This window comes from Musca domestica, unplaced genomic scaffold, assembly GCF_030504385.1.
Source record: "Musca domestica strain aabys unplaced genomic scaffold, Musca_domestica.polishedcontigs.V.1.1 3, whole genome shotgun sequence".
Taxonomy (NCBI): domain Eukaryota; kingdom Metazoa; phylum Arthropoda; class Insecta; order Diptera; family Muscidae; genus Musca; species Musca domestica.
The window spans coordinates 9,456,820-9,471,267 of NW_026712299.1; the positions used below are offsets into that span (position 1 = coordinate 9,456,820).

Sequence of the window (14,448 nt, forward strand, 5' to 3'; positions counted from 1 at the left end):
AAAATACTGAATATTGGGGGTACCGTTATATGGGGAATATACGATATTGTAAACCTATATAGACAATTCTCCTTCGGGGGGTAAAGTACTCACAGGGAACTTCTTGTGACAATTTTCAGACAATCCCATTGAAAAATGTGGCTAAAATCATCAAAATACCGAATATCGGTGGTTACTTTATATGTGGGCTATACGATAGCGTGGACCGATATAGCCCATCTTCAGACTTGACCTGATGCAGACAAAAGTCAGATCTGTGCAAAATTTTAGCATCCTATATTAACTCGTTTTGACTGTAGCGGGATTACAACAGACGGACGGACGGACACAAACGTCTTAGAATTTTAAAGAATTTTAAAAAAGGAAGTAACTCGCGGTGAACTTTCTTTTTGAAATTATAAATAAAACTGATAGTGTTTGACAGTGAAACATAACAGGAAACGTGCGTGAGCTTTTCAAAACTAGTGTTGCCAAAAAGATAATAGCTAAAATATTACACTTAAGTTGAACTCTCTGCTATTTTTTTTTTGTGTTAAAGGAAATTAAAATCATAAAAATTATATCGACACACATATGTCTGAAAAGATGTGCTCATTCAAATTTTTTCATTGGCCCCTACACCCCTTTTCTAAAAATAAACTCTACTAACTGTCACCTTTTAGCACAAGCAGCTATTTGCTAAAAAAATTCATAGCCAACATAACACAGTGACGTAAAAAATACTCTACAGCTGACTCACAACAGAAAAGGTACAATGAACCGGTATTTGCAATTTAATGTAGTTGCTTATTTTCGTCTTCAAAGACAATTTAACCAGACATACTAAAACCAGATTGGATGGACCCCCCAAAAACGGCAGCATTACTCGGTCATCGGCCACACGTGAGATTTTTTGTATTTTTTTATCTAATTGTTGAAATTTTTTATTCTATTTTCAACAGCTTCAATAGCTGAGTGAAGAGACTGTCATCACAGAGGCGTCAGATTTTTTTTGGTTACAATGAAATACGTTTTTTATTCAACATTCCTAAATTGATAAGAAAAAACACATTTTTGTTTCATACCTTTAAAAAAGCAGTAGCTCGTGTAAAGCGGTAATAAATTTTTGGCAGATATTGAAATCACATCTTGACTTTGCCATATAACATGCTCTTATTTGATTTTTTGTAACATGCTAAGCAACACCAAAAATAATTGCAGGAAAAAGCCATCGGATTATGAAGGGAGAGGTAAAAATAGAAGAAGACACGTGTATTGGTGTTTTGAATGTATTTAGAGGGTGGAAAGTTTCCTCCGTTCTTTAAACTTTTTTGATATTTTCGGATCAAGATTCCTTGGAACTGAGGCATTATAGGCATATATTGTGTTCGGCAGTATTACTATGGAACAAGTAAAAAAGCAGAAAAAAAGCAAAGCTAAAGCTAAAAGCGACCGGGCCCAACTTTTTATACCCTCCACCATTCGGAAGGAACTTGAAATATTACAAAAAAATCCGTCCAAAAATACCGCTTAAATATAAACCTTTATATGGTGGCTATACGAAGACGTGGTGCTGAATAAGTATTTTTCTGTCATAGGCTATAGTACCGATTCCGAACTTCAAATACAAAATTTGACGCAATTCCGGTGAATAATGTTGCGAAAATGCTAGAAATACCGTATATCTCGCTGTAGCGTTATATGATTGCTATACTAAAAAGTAGAACTCAGAGAGGATTTTTAGAAAATTCCATTGAAAAATGTGTCTAAAATCATAAAAATGCCAAATATCGGGAGGTACCATTATATGGGGAATATACGATATCGTGGACCTACATAGACACTTCTCTTTCAGGGAGTAAAGTACCCACAAAGAACACCTTGTGTAAAATTTCAGACAATTCCATTGAAAAATGTGGCTAAAATAATCAAACAACCGAATATCGCGGGGTACCGTTATATGGGGGCTATACGATATCGCTGACATATATAGGCAATTCTCTTTCGGGGGTAAGGTAATCATAAAGAACACCTGGTGTCGAATTTCAGACAATTCCATTGGAAAAAATGTGGCTAAAATCATCAAAATGCTGAATATAGGGAAGTGATGTTATATGTGGTATATACGATATCGAGGACCTATATAGAAAATTCTCTTTCAGGGGGTACAGTATTCACCTTGTGTAGAATTTCAGACAATTTCATTGAAAAATGTGGAAAAATCATCAAAATTCCGAATATAGGGAAGTGCCGTTATACAATGACAGAAAATTAGGAGTAACAAGTAAAATAGTACTTGCTCTAAATTGGCAGCAGAGCGTGTGTCCATTATATTGCATAAAAAACCGGTCAATGTAGGTCTAAGTTTTGGTATAGCTCCCAAATAACAGTACAACCAGATATTCGGTATTTTGATGATTTGTGTCACACTTTTCACCGGAAATGTTTATAATTTGGAATTTGAAGTTCCTAATGGGTACTACAGGGTTGCCAATATTCGACGGACCCATCTGGCAACACCATAACTTTTGACAGAGATGTCACATCGCTTAATGACATACCACGTTTGAAGCGTCAGCAGATTTTTACCATTAACAAATACACACGCTCCCATATATATTGTTCATCCGATTTGTTATTTTTGTACTCCGCAGCCGTAATATGCACTCTGTGACAACAATATTTGGGGAAATATATCAAATGCAGCTCAGAAATACCTTTGCTAAATTTTTTATATAACTTCGTCCGATTTACTTTTTATTGTGCACGTCTAATTTTTGTGCAAATGGGATGGAATTTGGCACTTACGACCGAAATGAGTCTAGAAGCTAGTATGTCAAATTTGGTGAAGATCGGTTCAGATATAGCTATAGCTTCCATATATATTGTTCATCCGATTTGTTATATTTGTTACCCACAACCGTAATATGCACTCCGTAGCAACGATATTCAGGGAAATATATCAAATGCAGCTCATAAATATCTTTGCCAAATTTCATCGAGATCGGTTCAGATTTGGATATAGCTCCCATATATATCTTTATCCGATTTCAAATTAATTGTGCACCAAATGGGCAATACAATTCCGAATTTAAAAGATACAAATGCTTCGGCATATTTAGTCCTTTGAACTTTAAATTATAATTATAATCATAGCGTGTATGATTGTATTCTCCCATAAAAACTTTTAATTGTTATGTGGAGCTCTACTAAATTAGCAGAGTGGTGTAGGGTATCATAAAGTCGGCCCCGCCCGACTTTAAGGCTTTCTTTACTGGTATTATTTTAATTTCTAACGGACTTTTTTTAAAATTTGCAAAGTCCTTCCAAATGGTGAAGGGTATTCATAGTTCGGCCCGGTCGAACTTACTGCTTTTTTACTTATTTATCTATTTATTTTGTTATTTATTTATTTATTATTTTTTTTTTTTATTTTTTTTTTTTTTTTTTGAAAAACTTTCATAAATCTTTTAAAAAATTCCCCTTTAGATACTTGACATGACAAGGTTGGCCAGTAATGCACAACAATCGATATGAAAAACCGGTACCGGTGTTTTGTAAATACAAACAAAGAGCAACGCAACCATAAACTTCCCACCAACTTCATTACATCCACATGTAGTAGACATTACTCACACAAGAAGTCACTCAAAGTATTGACTCCGAACCACAAAGAAAACAGAGCGTTGTAACTCTTTTTTTTTCGAAATTTTCTATATTTCCATGTTGATTTTGAATTCTCTGTGACGAACGGTGGAAACCACAACTTAACTCATGCAACACCAACCACACACCACAGACTTGGTGACTGGTTGACTGTCTAACTGAGTGACTGGGTAGTCAGCTAGCTCTACGGGGTCATTGATTTAATTTAATTATGCCAGAAGTTCGTTCCAGTGTGTGCGTGTGTGTGTGTGTGTGAATCGGTATGTCCCCATGAGTGTCTGTAGTGCGTTTACTTTTTCTTCAATAGCTCGCAATAAACAATAAAACGCTCAGTACGGTAAATGGGTCTGCCAGTAAATAATAAAAAAAAAACACATTGGAATAAATAAATAATTAACATTAAACAATGAAATCGTTGTCATGTTCTAAAGAAAGGGGGGAATACATGCATATGCATGGATTTCCCTGAACGGGGCAACGTTGTTGAGGGTATTTAAGATTCTATAAGGAATTTGAGTAGCGTGATTTTAGGTTTGTTAGATATGATTTGTGGCTTTTAATAGTACGTATATCTAAATAAAGCGAATTCAAGCCATAAACGAATTATCTATGCACTAAAATGTGGAATCCACAACAAAATTGTGTTGGCTTGCCAATTTTTTAAAGGATTAGATCCTATAAAATGATTCTTGATACACACATTTTTAAGTAAAAAATTTCTTTCGAGATCTCATATGTTTACAGTTTTTTTTTTTTTTTTTTAATGTAAAGTAAGTTCGGAATTTCGAATTTTCAATACTCTCCGCCATTTAAAACTAATATGGAAATTTTCAAAAAATAAAATCCTTTAAAAATTCTGTTAAAATCTTAAAAATACCGAAGGTAGACGTTATATTGGGGTCTATACGAAGACGTGGTCTTATATAGGTAACTTTTGTCGTAAGCCATTACAATATTCAAATACGAAAATTAAAAAAAAAAAATCAGGTGAAAGATGTAGCTAAAGGTACCGTTATAGACTGTAGTACCCATAAGGAACTTCAAATACGAAACTTTAAACAATTCCGGCGAAAATCAACCAAAATCATCAAAGTATCGAATATAGGGAAGTGCCGATAAATAGGGACTATACAAAGACTGGCGCCGGTGAATAATGTCGCTTAAATAACCACAGTCTGTAGTACCTATTAAGAATTTCAAATACGAAATTTCGAATTTCGGTGAATATGTTCCTAAAATCGTCAAAATACCGAATATATATGGGGTCTATACCAAGACTTGGACCTGCATAGACAATTTTCTGTCATAGATTGTAGTTCCCATTACAAACTCTAAATACGAAATTTGAAACAACTCCGGTGAATAATGTCGCTAAAATCATCAAAATACCGAATACTCGGAAGTACCGTTATTTTGGGGTCTATACGAAGACGTGGACCAGCATTGGCAATTTTTAGTCACAGACTGTAGTACCTATTATGAACTTCAAATACGAAATTTGAAACCATTTCAGTGAATAATGCAGCCGAAATCATGAAAATACCGAATATAAAGAGGTACCGTTATTCGGAGGCTATACAAAGACCTGGACCTGAGTAGACAATTTTCTGTCATAGACTGTAGTTTCCATTATAAACTCTAAATACGAAATTTGAAACAACTTCGGTGAATAATGTCGCTAAAATCATCGAAATACCGAATATAGGGAGGTACCGATTTAGACAGGCCATGCGAAGGCGTGGACCTCCACGACAATTTTCTGTCATAGGCTGTAGTACTTATTAGGAACTTCAAATACAAAATTTGAACAATGTCGCTAGAATCAACAAAATACTGAATATCGGTAGGTGCTGTTATATGGGGCCCATGCGAAGGCGTGGACCTCCACGACAATTTTCTGTCATAGGCTGTAATATCCATTACGAACTTCAAATACCAAATTTGAAACCATTCCGGTGAATAATGTCCTTAAATTTGTCAAAATATGGGGGCAGGGGTAGCTATACGATATCATGGACCTATATAGACATTTTTCTTCCAGGAGGTAATGTGCTTAGAAAGAACTTCTAGTATGGATTTTCCTACAATTCCATTGAAAAATGTAGCTAAAACCATAAAAATACCGAATATACGGAGGTGCCTTTATATAGAGGATATACGATACCCTGGACATATATAGGCAATACTCTTTCAAGGGGTAATGTACTCAGAAGAAATTCCTTCTGTGGATTTTCAGATAATTTCATTGAAAAATTTGGCTACAATCATCAAAATACCGAATATCGGGGGGTACGGTTATATGGGGATATACGATACCGTATACCACTATAGTCCATCTTCGAACTTGACCTGACTTTAGACAAAAGACTGATCTGTGCAAAATTTTATCTTCCTATCTTAATTCGTTTTGACGTTTTTGGCGTGATTAAAACAGACGAACGGACGGACAGAGCTAAATCGTCTTCTGGAATTTTACGCTGATCAAGAATATTTATAGTTTGTTCGGTCTTAAGTTCTTAATTCGATGAGTTACAAACGAACTAAATACACCCTCCATACTATGTATGGTGGAGGGTATGAAAATCACATGCAATGTGGTGAAAATCATCAAAACACCAAAAATAGGTATGTACCGTGATATAGATAGAGGCTATAGCAATGCATGAACCTATATAGCCCACTGGAAACACAATATATTCGGCAATTATCAGTCATAGACTAAATTTGTGTGGTTCTGAAAAAAAAAATTGATAAAAAATAACAAATATTCAATATCAATTTCAAGTCCAGGGGGTGTGTTTCTTGATAACCTGGCTTATCTGTTGAAAATTTGAACACCTGATATATTTGTCGAAAAAATATGGAAATTGGCAATATATGTATGTATAGCTTGCAAGATCAAATTACTTGCATTATTTTGAGTTCCCTACGGTTATCAAAATAATTTTAGAACAATAACAAATGGAATGTTCTTCAGAAAACGATTAATTTTATAAATTTAGACCAGACTGAGCGACCAAATTTAATTGTTTCAATAATTACAGGAAACCCCCAGCAGATTTTGAAAGTACTGCTACGTTTTAGAAGGTTACGATGAAAAGTAACCTAAATAAAGGGGGCAAGTTTCCCCCTTTTCCACACTTTAGGACATTTTCGGATTAAGATTCCTCGGAATCCATGTACATACCTAAAGTGGTATCTTCGTCAATATTGCGGATAACAATTCGAGGATTATTTAGGAATTTGAACCCTCAAGCGAGTCAAGAAAGTGGTCAACATTCGTCCAGAGCAGAGATTTGCTCATTTTCCCTCAGGAGCGAAACTTGCCCGCGAGCAGGATTGCTCGAAGAGTGGGAGTTTTTACGGACTCCACTTTTCACTATTTTGTTTTTGTGTGAAAGCACTCTCGAGTCACTCCTGTTCGAAAAATTAGAATGGAAGCAGACTCTCTCAAAAAGAGCAAAAGTTTGTTATAAGAGTTAAAAATATTGGAAAAAATGTTTAATATTCTGATGTGCTTGCAACATCAAACGGGTCTAATGTTGCTGTGTACTGAAGAAGACGGGGAAGAGAACGATATAACAAAATTAATTGAGTGTTCGGCAATAGTAGAATCTGCTCGATTTTACTCCCACTCAAAAAGCAGCTACCTAACTCCGAAATTAATGCATTGCGTACAGCGTCTAATGTTCATCCGGAAGATGTTAAAAAACCATCTGATTTCTATATTTTGTAAGGAACCCATGTCTATCCTATAATCGGACTCAAAGTAGAGGGTAATTGACGCAGTTCTTCCTGTTTCACGCAGTGTGTGCAAAAATAAAGAAATATACAACCACGCCAATTCAATATGCCAGGTAAGTTTCTCTACCGGAATAGCTGGTACTTCTAAACAATCCCATATTTAGGATCCTCTTGAATTAATTTATTTTGGGTGGCTTAGTCATATTTTTACCCTCAGCCATATGGCTAGAGAGGGTATATATCATTTAATACGGCCAAAAAGTGCCTCATCGAAATAACGGTTTTAGACCCTAGGACCAAATCTGTTTCAGGAGTCGCTCTAATGATGTCCGTACGTCTTACTGTCTGTCTGTTGACTGGTTTGCACGTCAACTTTCGAAGTTAGTATCCGCTATGGTCCAAACTTGGCGCATTGTATTAGTATTATCGAGTTCGGGGAAGAGCAATATCTGTCCACTACTTCTCGTACCTCCCTCACAAAAGATTGAAATTTTCGAAGAAAACAATTTACTGCACAGTAAGAGATTATCCGATTTTGCTTGTATATCTGCGTTCGTGCTAGATCAGATGCGAAAATGGACGGTCCAGTCCATCAAGTAACTTCCCCACAAGGGTTAAAATTTTGAAAAATTATGTAAGAGCCCGATTATATTCAAATTACACATGCCATAATATTTTTATTATCCCAAGGTTTGGTGTGAAGATGGGATATATCGGTCCACTCCGCCCTCAAATGGTCAAAATTTAAAAAAAAAATATACTTTCTGCACAGAAAGAGAAACTATAATCCAATATTGCTCCAACTTTGAAAATTCTAATATTTGCATCAGTGCTAGGTCAGGTGCGATAATGGTCAATATCGGTCCACTCCATCAAGTACCTCCCCCACAAAGGGTCAAAATTTTTAATAATTACGACTATTAAAAAATGTGATGTAAGAGTCCGATTGTCTTCAAATTACAAACATCTCAATACTATTAATAATACAAGGTTTGGTGTGAAAATGGAATATATCGGTGTCCACACTTTTTGGTACCTCCCCCACAAAGGTTCAAAATTTTGAATATCCATAAAACCCAAAATTAATATCCGACTCTATTCATTCTTGGCACATCTTAATATTTCTATCAACTCAAGATCTGTTATAAAGATGGTAGAGATCGGACCATTTCTTCTGGTACCTCCCCCACACAAGGTTAAAGTTTTGAATAGCCAAAACGATTATAAAATCTGAATTCTCCTCATATTTCAGACATCCCATTATCTCTACTAACACAAGATTTGCTGTGAAGATGAGATATCTCGGTCCACCCCTTCTGGTACCTCCCACACAAAAAATTTTTGAATAACCATGAAACTCATAGAACTCATTGAGACTTGGAACATCTCAATATTCCCATCAACACAAGATCTGTTGTAAAGATGGTGGAGATCGGACAATTTCTCCTGGTACCTCCCCCACAAAAGGACAAGGTTTTGAAACACCAAAATGATTATAAAATACGAAATAAGCATCCGATTCTTTATATATTCTTTATACCCTCTACCATACTATAGAGGTTATATTAACTTTATAATTCCGTTTGTAACTCCTCGAAATACTCATGTCAGACCCAACGAAGTATATATATTCTTGATCAGCGTAAAATTCTAAGTCGATTTAGCGATGTCCGTCTGTCTGTTTGTTGTAATCACGCTATCTTTCGAATGAATTGATAGATGGCTAAAATTTTGCACACATGTTTATTTTTCCAGTAGGCCATGTAGGTCCACGTTTTCATATAGCCCCCATACAACGGTACCTCCCGATATTCGGTATTTTGATGATTTTAGGGACATTATTCACCGGAATTATTTCAAATTTGGTAGTTGAAGTTCAAAATGGATACTACACTCTAAGACAGAAAATTGTCTGTGCAGGTTCACGTCTTCGTATAGCCCCCATATAACGGTACCTCCCTATATTCGGTATTTTGATGATTTTAACGACATTATTCACGGGAATTGTTTCAAATTTTGTATTTGAAGTTCCTTATAGGAACTACAGTCTGTGACAGAAAATTGTCTGTGCGAGTCCAGGTTTTCGTATAGGCCCCATATATCAGTACCTCCCTACATTCGGTATTTTGATGATTTTAGGTACAGTACCCACCGAAATTGTTTGAGATGTGGTATTTGAAGTTCGTAATGGATGCTACAGCCTGTGACAGAAAATTTTCTATGCTGGTCCAGGTCTTCGCACAGCTCAAATTTAACGGCACCTCCTTATATACGATATTTTGATGATTTTAGCTACATTATTCACCGTTTATTTCAAGTTTTGAATTTGAATATGGTAATGGCCCCATATACCCCAATATAACGGCTATATTCGGTATTTTAAAAATTTTTAACAGAATTTTTTAAGGATTTTTTTTTTTTTGAAAATTTCCAAATTCGTTGCAAATGGTGGAGGGTATTAAAACTTACTGCTTTTTAACTTGTTTCTACTAACACAAGATCTGCTGTGAAGATGGGATATATCGGTCCACTCCTTCTGGTATTTAAATAATCCAACATTGGCTGAGGGTATACATCTGATATCGACTGATACTTTTTTACTTGTTTTCAAATTGTTCTAATCGATTTGACTGAATATTTGTATTTTACTTTCTTCTGGGGTAAATTGCGGTATTATACTCTTTAAAGGCTCTAATATAGCAAAAGGTGTTGTCTAGTTCCCATGAGTTTTGATACGGTTTAATTTTGTCGTCAACTTAGGCCCTGACTGCTAACCAATGAAATCAAAACCTCAAAATGACTAGAATTCAGTTTCTTCCCTCAAAATCCACAACGATTTGAATTTATTTAGATCCGGTCGATTTGCTTTTCTTATTGAACCACAAAGTTCTATATATCACACAACGGCACGAATACATTCTCATTGTGACCCAGAAACTTGAGTGGGCGAAATGAACAGCAATGCGAATGCCATAATCTCAAATGCAACGTTAATGTGGAATATAATTTATAATGAAATTTCATATTTTAATCGAAGGACCAATTGTAACATAAATCATACACTTCACAATGGTCCTTGCCATGCCATACTTACATTTAAATATTTCCGCAATACTTGTTATCCATTTGCACCCACTTGTGGTCGATTAAAATTCACTTTTTTCTGAAAATTCTATTGAAATACTTTCTCCCAATTTTTAAAATTTCACTCAATTTACAATTTCACCCAAAACAATTCACACTTCTCAATATCAATAATAAGAATCTACATTCATCATTATGATCGGTATGGTAATCATTAATTCAAACAATGAGTAAGTGGCATGTTTTCAATACACCGACGACGACGACATCGACGGCGAATGATCGATGTGGAACAGTGAGCAATGAATACACAGCATGGAGAGCGCCTGAAATCACCTCAAACTCTCTCCGTAGCCTCTTATCAAGTTCAAAGCTCCAAAATTGTCTAAAAAGAAATGTGTTTCTTCTTCTTGCCGGCCTTATCTTGATGGAAATTCGTTGTGTTGGAATATATTTTCCTTCCTCTTTTTTCTTCGATTTTCGTTTACTTTTGTGGGGAAAACTTTTACTCGATATTATTGTTTTTCGTCTTTTCTTGTTATTATGTTTTCATTTCCACGCGCGACCGTCAGTCATGCCGTTGAACATTTCTTCGCTTGCCACAATCTAATAAAAAAAACCCGTTTCGATCTGCAACTTGTTGCAACGACGACACACCAATTTGTACTGAGGAAAATAATCGACATTCATAGGCAACAGCGCGCGACATTGCTTTGTTGGACGACGCGTCGTAGTCGTCGCACTGGTATGAACTCACACACAGCCAAACGTGCACACAGTCTGTGTCATAACAAATGCCGAACGTTACCAATTTGGGTGATTTCGACCAGAATGCAGAGAAGGTTTTTATTTGAATTTTGGTCGAATGAACTTTTAAGCAAGTAAAAAAGTAAAAAGTTCCGCAGGGCCGAACTTCGTGAAAAAATGTGAAAAAACATCAAAATACCGAATATCGGGAGGTACCGTTATATGGAAGATATACCAAAATGTGGACCGATATATCTCATTTCAATACCAACCATCCTAGACACAATACAAATTGTTCTGCTAAATTTTGACGCTCTACTTCAAATAATGTGGGCTGATTTCAACAGGCAGACAGACGGACGGAAGGGCAGACAGACGGACATCATTAAATCGAATTAGAATGTTATGCTGATTATGAATATATATACTTTGTGGGGTCTACGATGAATATTTAGGGTTGTTACACACGGAATGACAAAGTTAATATACCCTCCTTTCAAAGGTTCAGGGTATAAAAATAGGTGAATAATGTAGCTATAGCTATACCAAAACGTTATAGGCTGCAGTATCCATTATGAACTTCAAATACCAATTTGAAACAATTCCGGTGAATAATGCCGCTAAAATCATCAAAAACCGAATATCGGGAGGTGCCGTTATATAGGGGCTATGCGAAGACGAGGACTTGCACAGACAATTTTCTGTCTTAGGCTGTAGTATCCATTATAAACTTCAAAAACCAAATTTGAAACAATACCGGTGAATAATGTCGCTTAAATCAGCAAAAAATTATATATGTTTATATGTGAGCTATACCAAAACGTGGACCTACATGGCCCATTTTTAATATCAAAAGTTCTGCAGACGTAATATACATTTAAGATATAAGAAGAAATGGTCCGATCTCTATCAACTTGTGATCTTGTGTTGATGGAAATATTGAGATGTGGCAAATCTGAATGGAATTTATGACCTTCATTGACACTTAAAATTTTGACCCTTTCTGGGGGAGGTACCAGAAAAGTGGACCGATATATCCCATCTTTTCAACATACCTTGTGTTAATAAAAATATTGTGTATGTATGTAATTTGAAGATAACCGGGTGCTTATTTCGAATTTTATCATCGTTTTGGTTATTCAGAATTTTAAACCTTTTCGGGGCAGGTACCAGAAGGAATGATACGATCTCTACAATCTTTATAACATATCTTGTGTTGATGAAAATATTGAGATGTGGCAAGTCTGAATGAAATCGCATGTTAATTTCGTGTTTTTTAAACCTCATGGCTAACCAAAATGTTGGTCATTTGTGGGGGATGTACCAGAAGGTGTAGACCGATATATTCCATCTTCACACCAGACCATTAGTTAATAAAAATATTGTGATGCGCGTAATTTGAAGCCAATCGGACTCTTACATCACTAAATTATTCAACATTTTGACCCTTTGTGGGGTATGTACTTGATGGAGTGAACCAATATTGTCCATTTTCGTACCTGACATAGCACTGATGCAAATATCAAAAATTCGCAAAGTCGGGGCAAAATCGGATTATGCTTTCTCTTTCTGTGCAGTAAATTATCTTCTTTGAAAAATTTACATTTTGTGGGGGAGGTACTCGAAGGAGTGGACCGATATTGCCCATTTCCGAACCCAACCTAAGTTTGATATAATATTACGATATACCAAGTTTGATTCAAATCGGATACCATGTCCGTATGAAATGATATATACCCATTTGGCTGAGGGTATAAAAAAAGAACCTTTATCTAAAGAAAGAAAAAGTAAAGCTATCGAACGTTTTGTATTCAAAAAGATTTCTTAAAAGCTCTGCTATCCTGGTGGGAATAAAAAACTTAAAGTCCTTGTTCTTAGGTGTTGCAGTGCTGGCGTATTGCATCAATTCATTGGCATTAGCTGGTCGAGTAGCCGGGTTCTTTGCGACATCTACCAAATAAGACAGACACAAAATATACCACACATGCTAGTCTAAACCAGAACCAGTAAGGAAAGATCAACAGTCGGGCGCGGCCGACTATATGATACCCTACACCACCATGCGTACCGAACTTGACAAAATTTGAAACACTTATTTCAGACCTGTATCTGAAATCTTGTACCAAATATCATTGTTGTCGAATGTATATTGCGAATGAGAAGGACTATAGCTATATCTGAACCGATTTTCACCAAATTTGAAGCACCTACCTTTAGGCTGAATTCCATCGAAAGTGCCAAAATTATTTGGTTATTTGGATTTAAAATGGCCATTCGATGCACAACAAACCTTATAGCGGATAAAGATATATATGGGAGCAAATCTTAACCGATCTTGGCAAAATGTTAGGCACTAATTTCTGATCTATATCTGATTTCTGGTACCAAAGATCATTATTGAGGGGTGCATATTACGCATGTGAGGGACTTAAAACACCAAATCGATTAAAACATATATATGGGAGCTATATCTATATCTGAACCGATTCTCATCAAATTTGATATACTTGCTTATAAACTGAATTCGGTCGTATGTGCCAAAATTGAGGTCGTTTGGAGTGATATTGGCCATTTGCTGAATAATTAACCCGAAATCGGTTGAAGCTATATATAAATTTGAACCTATTCTCACCAATTTCAAAAAGTTTCGACCTTGGGTCAAACAAATATTGTTTGGAAAATTTCATCTCAATCAGTTAACAAATTCGTCCTGCATTTTGTTCACAAAAATACATCGACAGACTGATTAAGATGCATAAATCAACTCAGAAAGCGGTTCTATGAAGATCCTCAAAAGTAACTATGAGTCTATCTCGCTGCCTTTTACATGTTACAAACAAATGCCCAAAGACATAATACCCTTACCACTATGTGGTGCAGGGTATAAAAATAAATACTTATCTCATGGTTGTGGGTTTGGGCCCCAAGTTGGGCGCCATTTTGTATTCGGTGGGATTAAAAAAAATAATATTTCATTTTTTGGTCATGACTCTCAAAACGAGCAGCATGGCAGCACTGTCTATAAAAATATACTGCCACAACAACAACAACATTAGGGCACATTTTTATAGAACATTATTATCATCATCGCCACAGTCATCATCATCGCCTTCGTCGTCGTTGTTGCGGCTTTGATGCGCAACAACACTCCCCTCCATGGATCGGAAACATTATTTTATTCCTTTATTTTACTCTCTGTAATTTACGCAGCTGATTTGATTTGTTTTG

The 14,448-nt window shown here is 35.8% G+C and overlaps 1 protein-coding gene across 3 annotated transcripts in view; it reads right to left on the reverse strand.

Moving 5' to 3' along the window:
- Positions 1 to 14,448, reverse strand: part of LOC101897724 (ATP-binding cassette subfamily G member 4) — a 51,837-nt gene that overhangs the window by 31,996 nt on the left and 5,393 nt on the right. The window contains exon 1 of one of the 3 annotated variants that reach the window (XM_005176167.4): positions 10,484 to 11,062. The exons of 1 other annotated variant lie outside the window; for it this stretch is intronic. The gene's annotated coding sequence lies outside the window, so the exon portion shown is untranslated. Of the gene's footprint in view, positions 1 to 10,483; positions 11,112 to 14,448 lie in introns of those variants that run through there. One more of the 3 variants, XM_059124574.1, reaches the window with a different exon arrangement.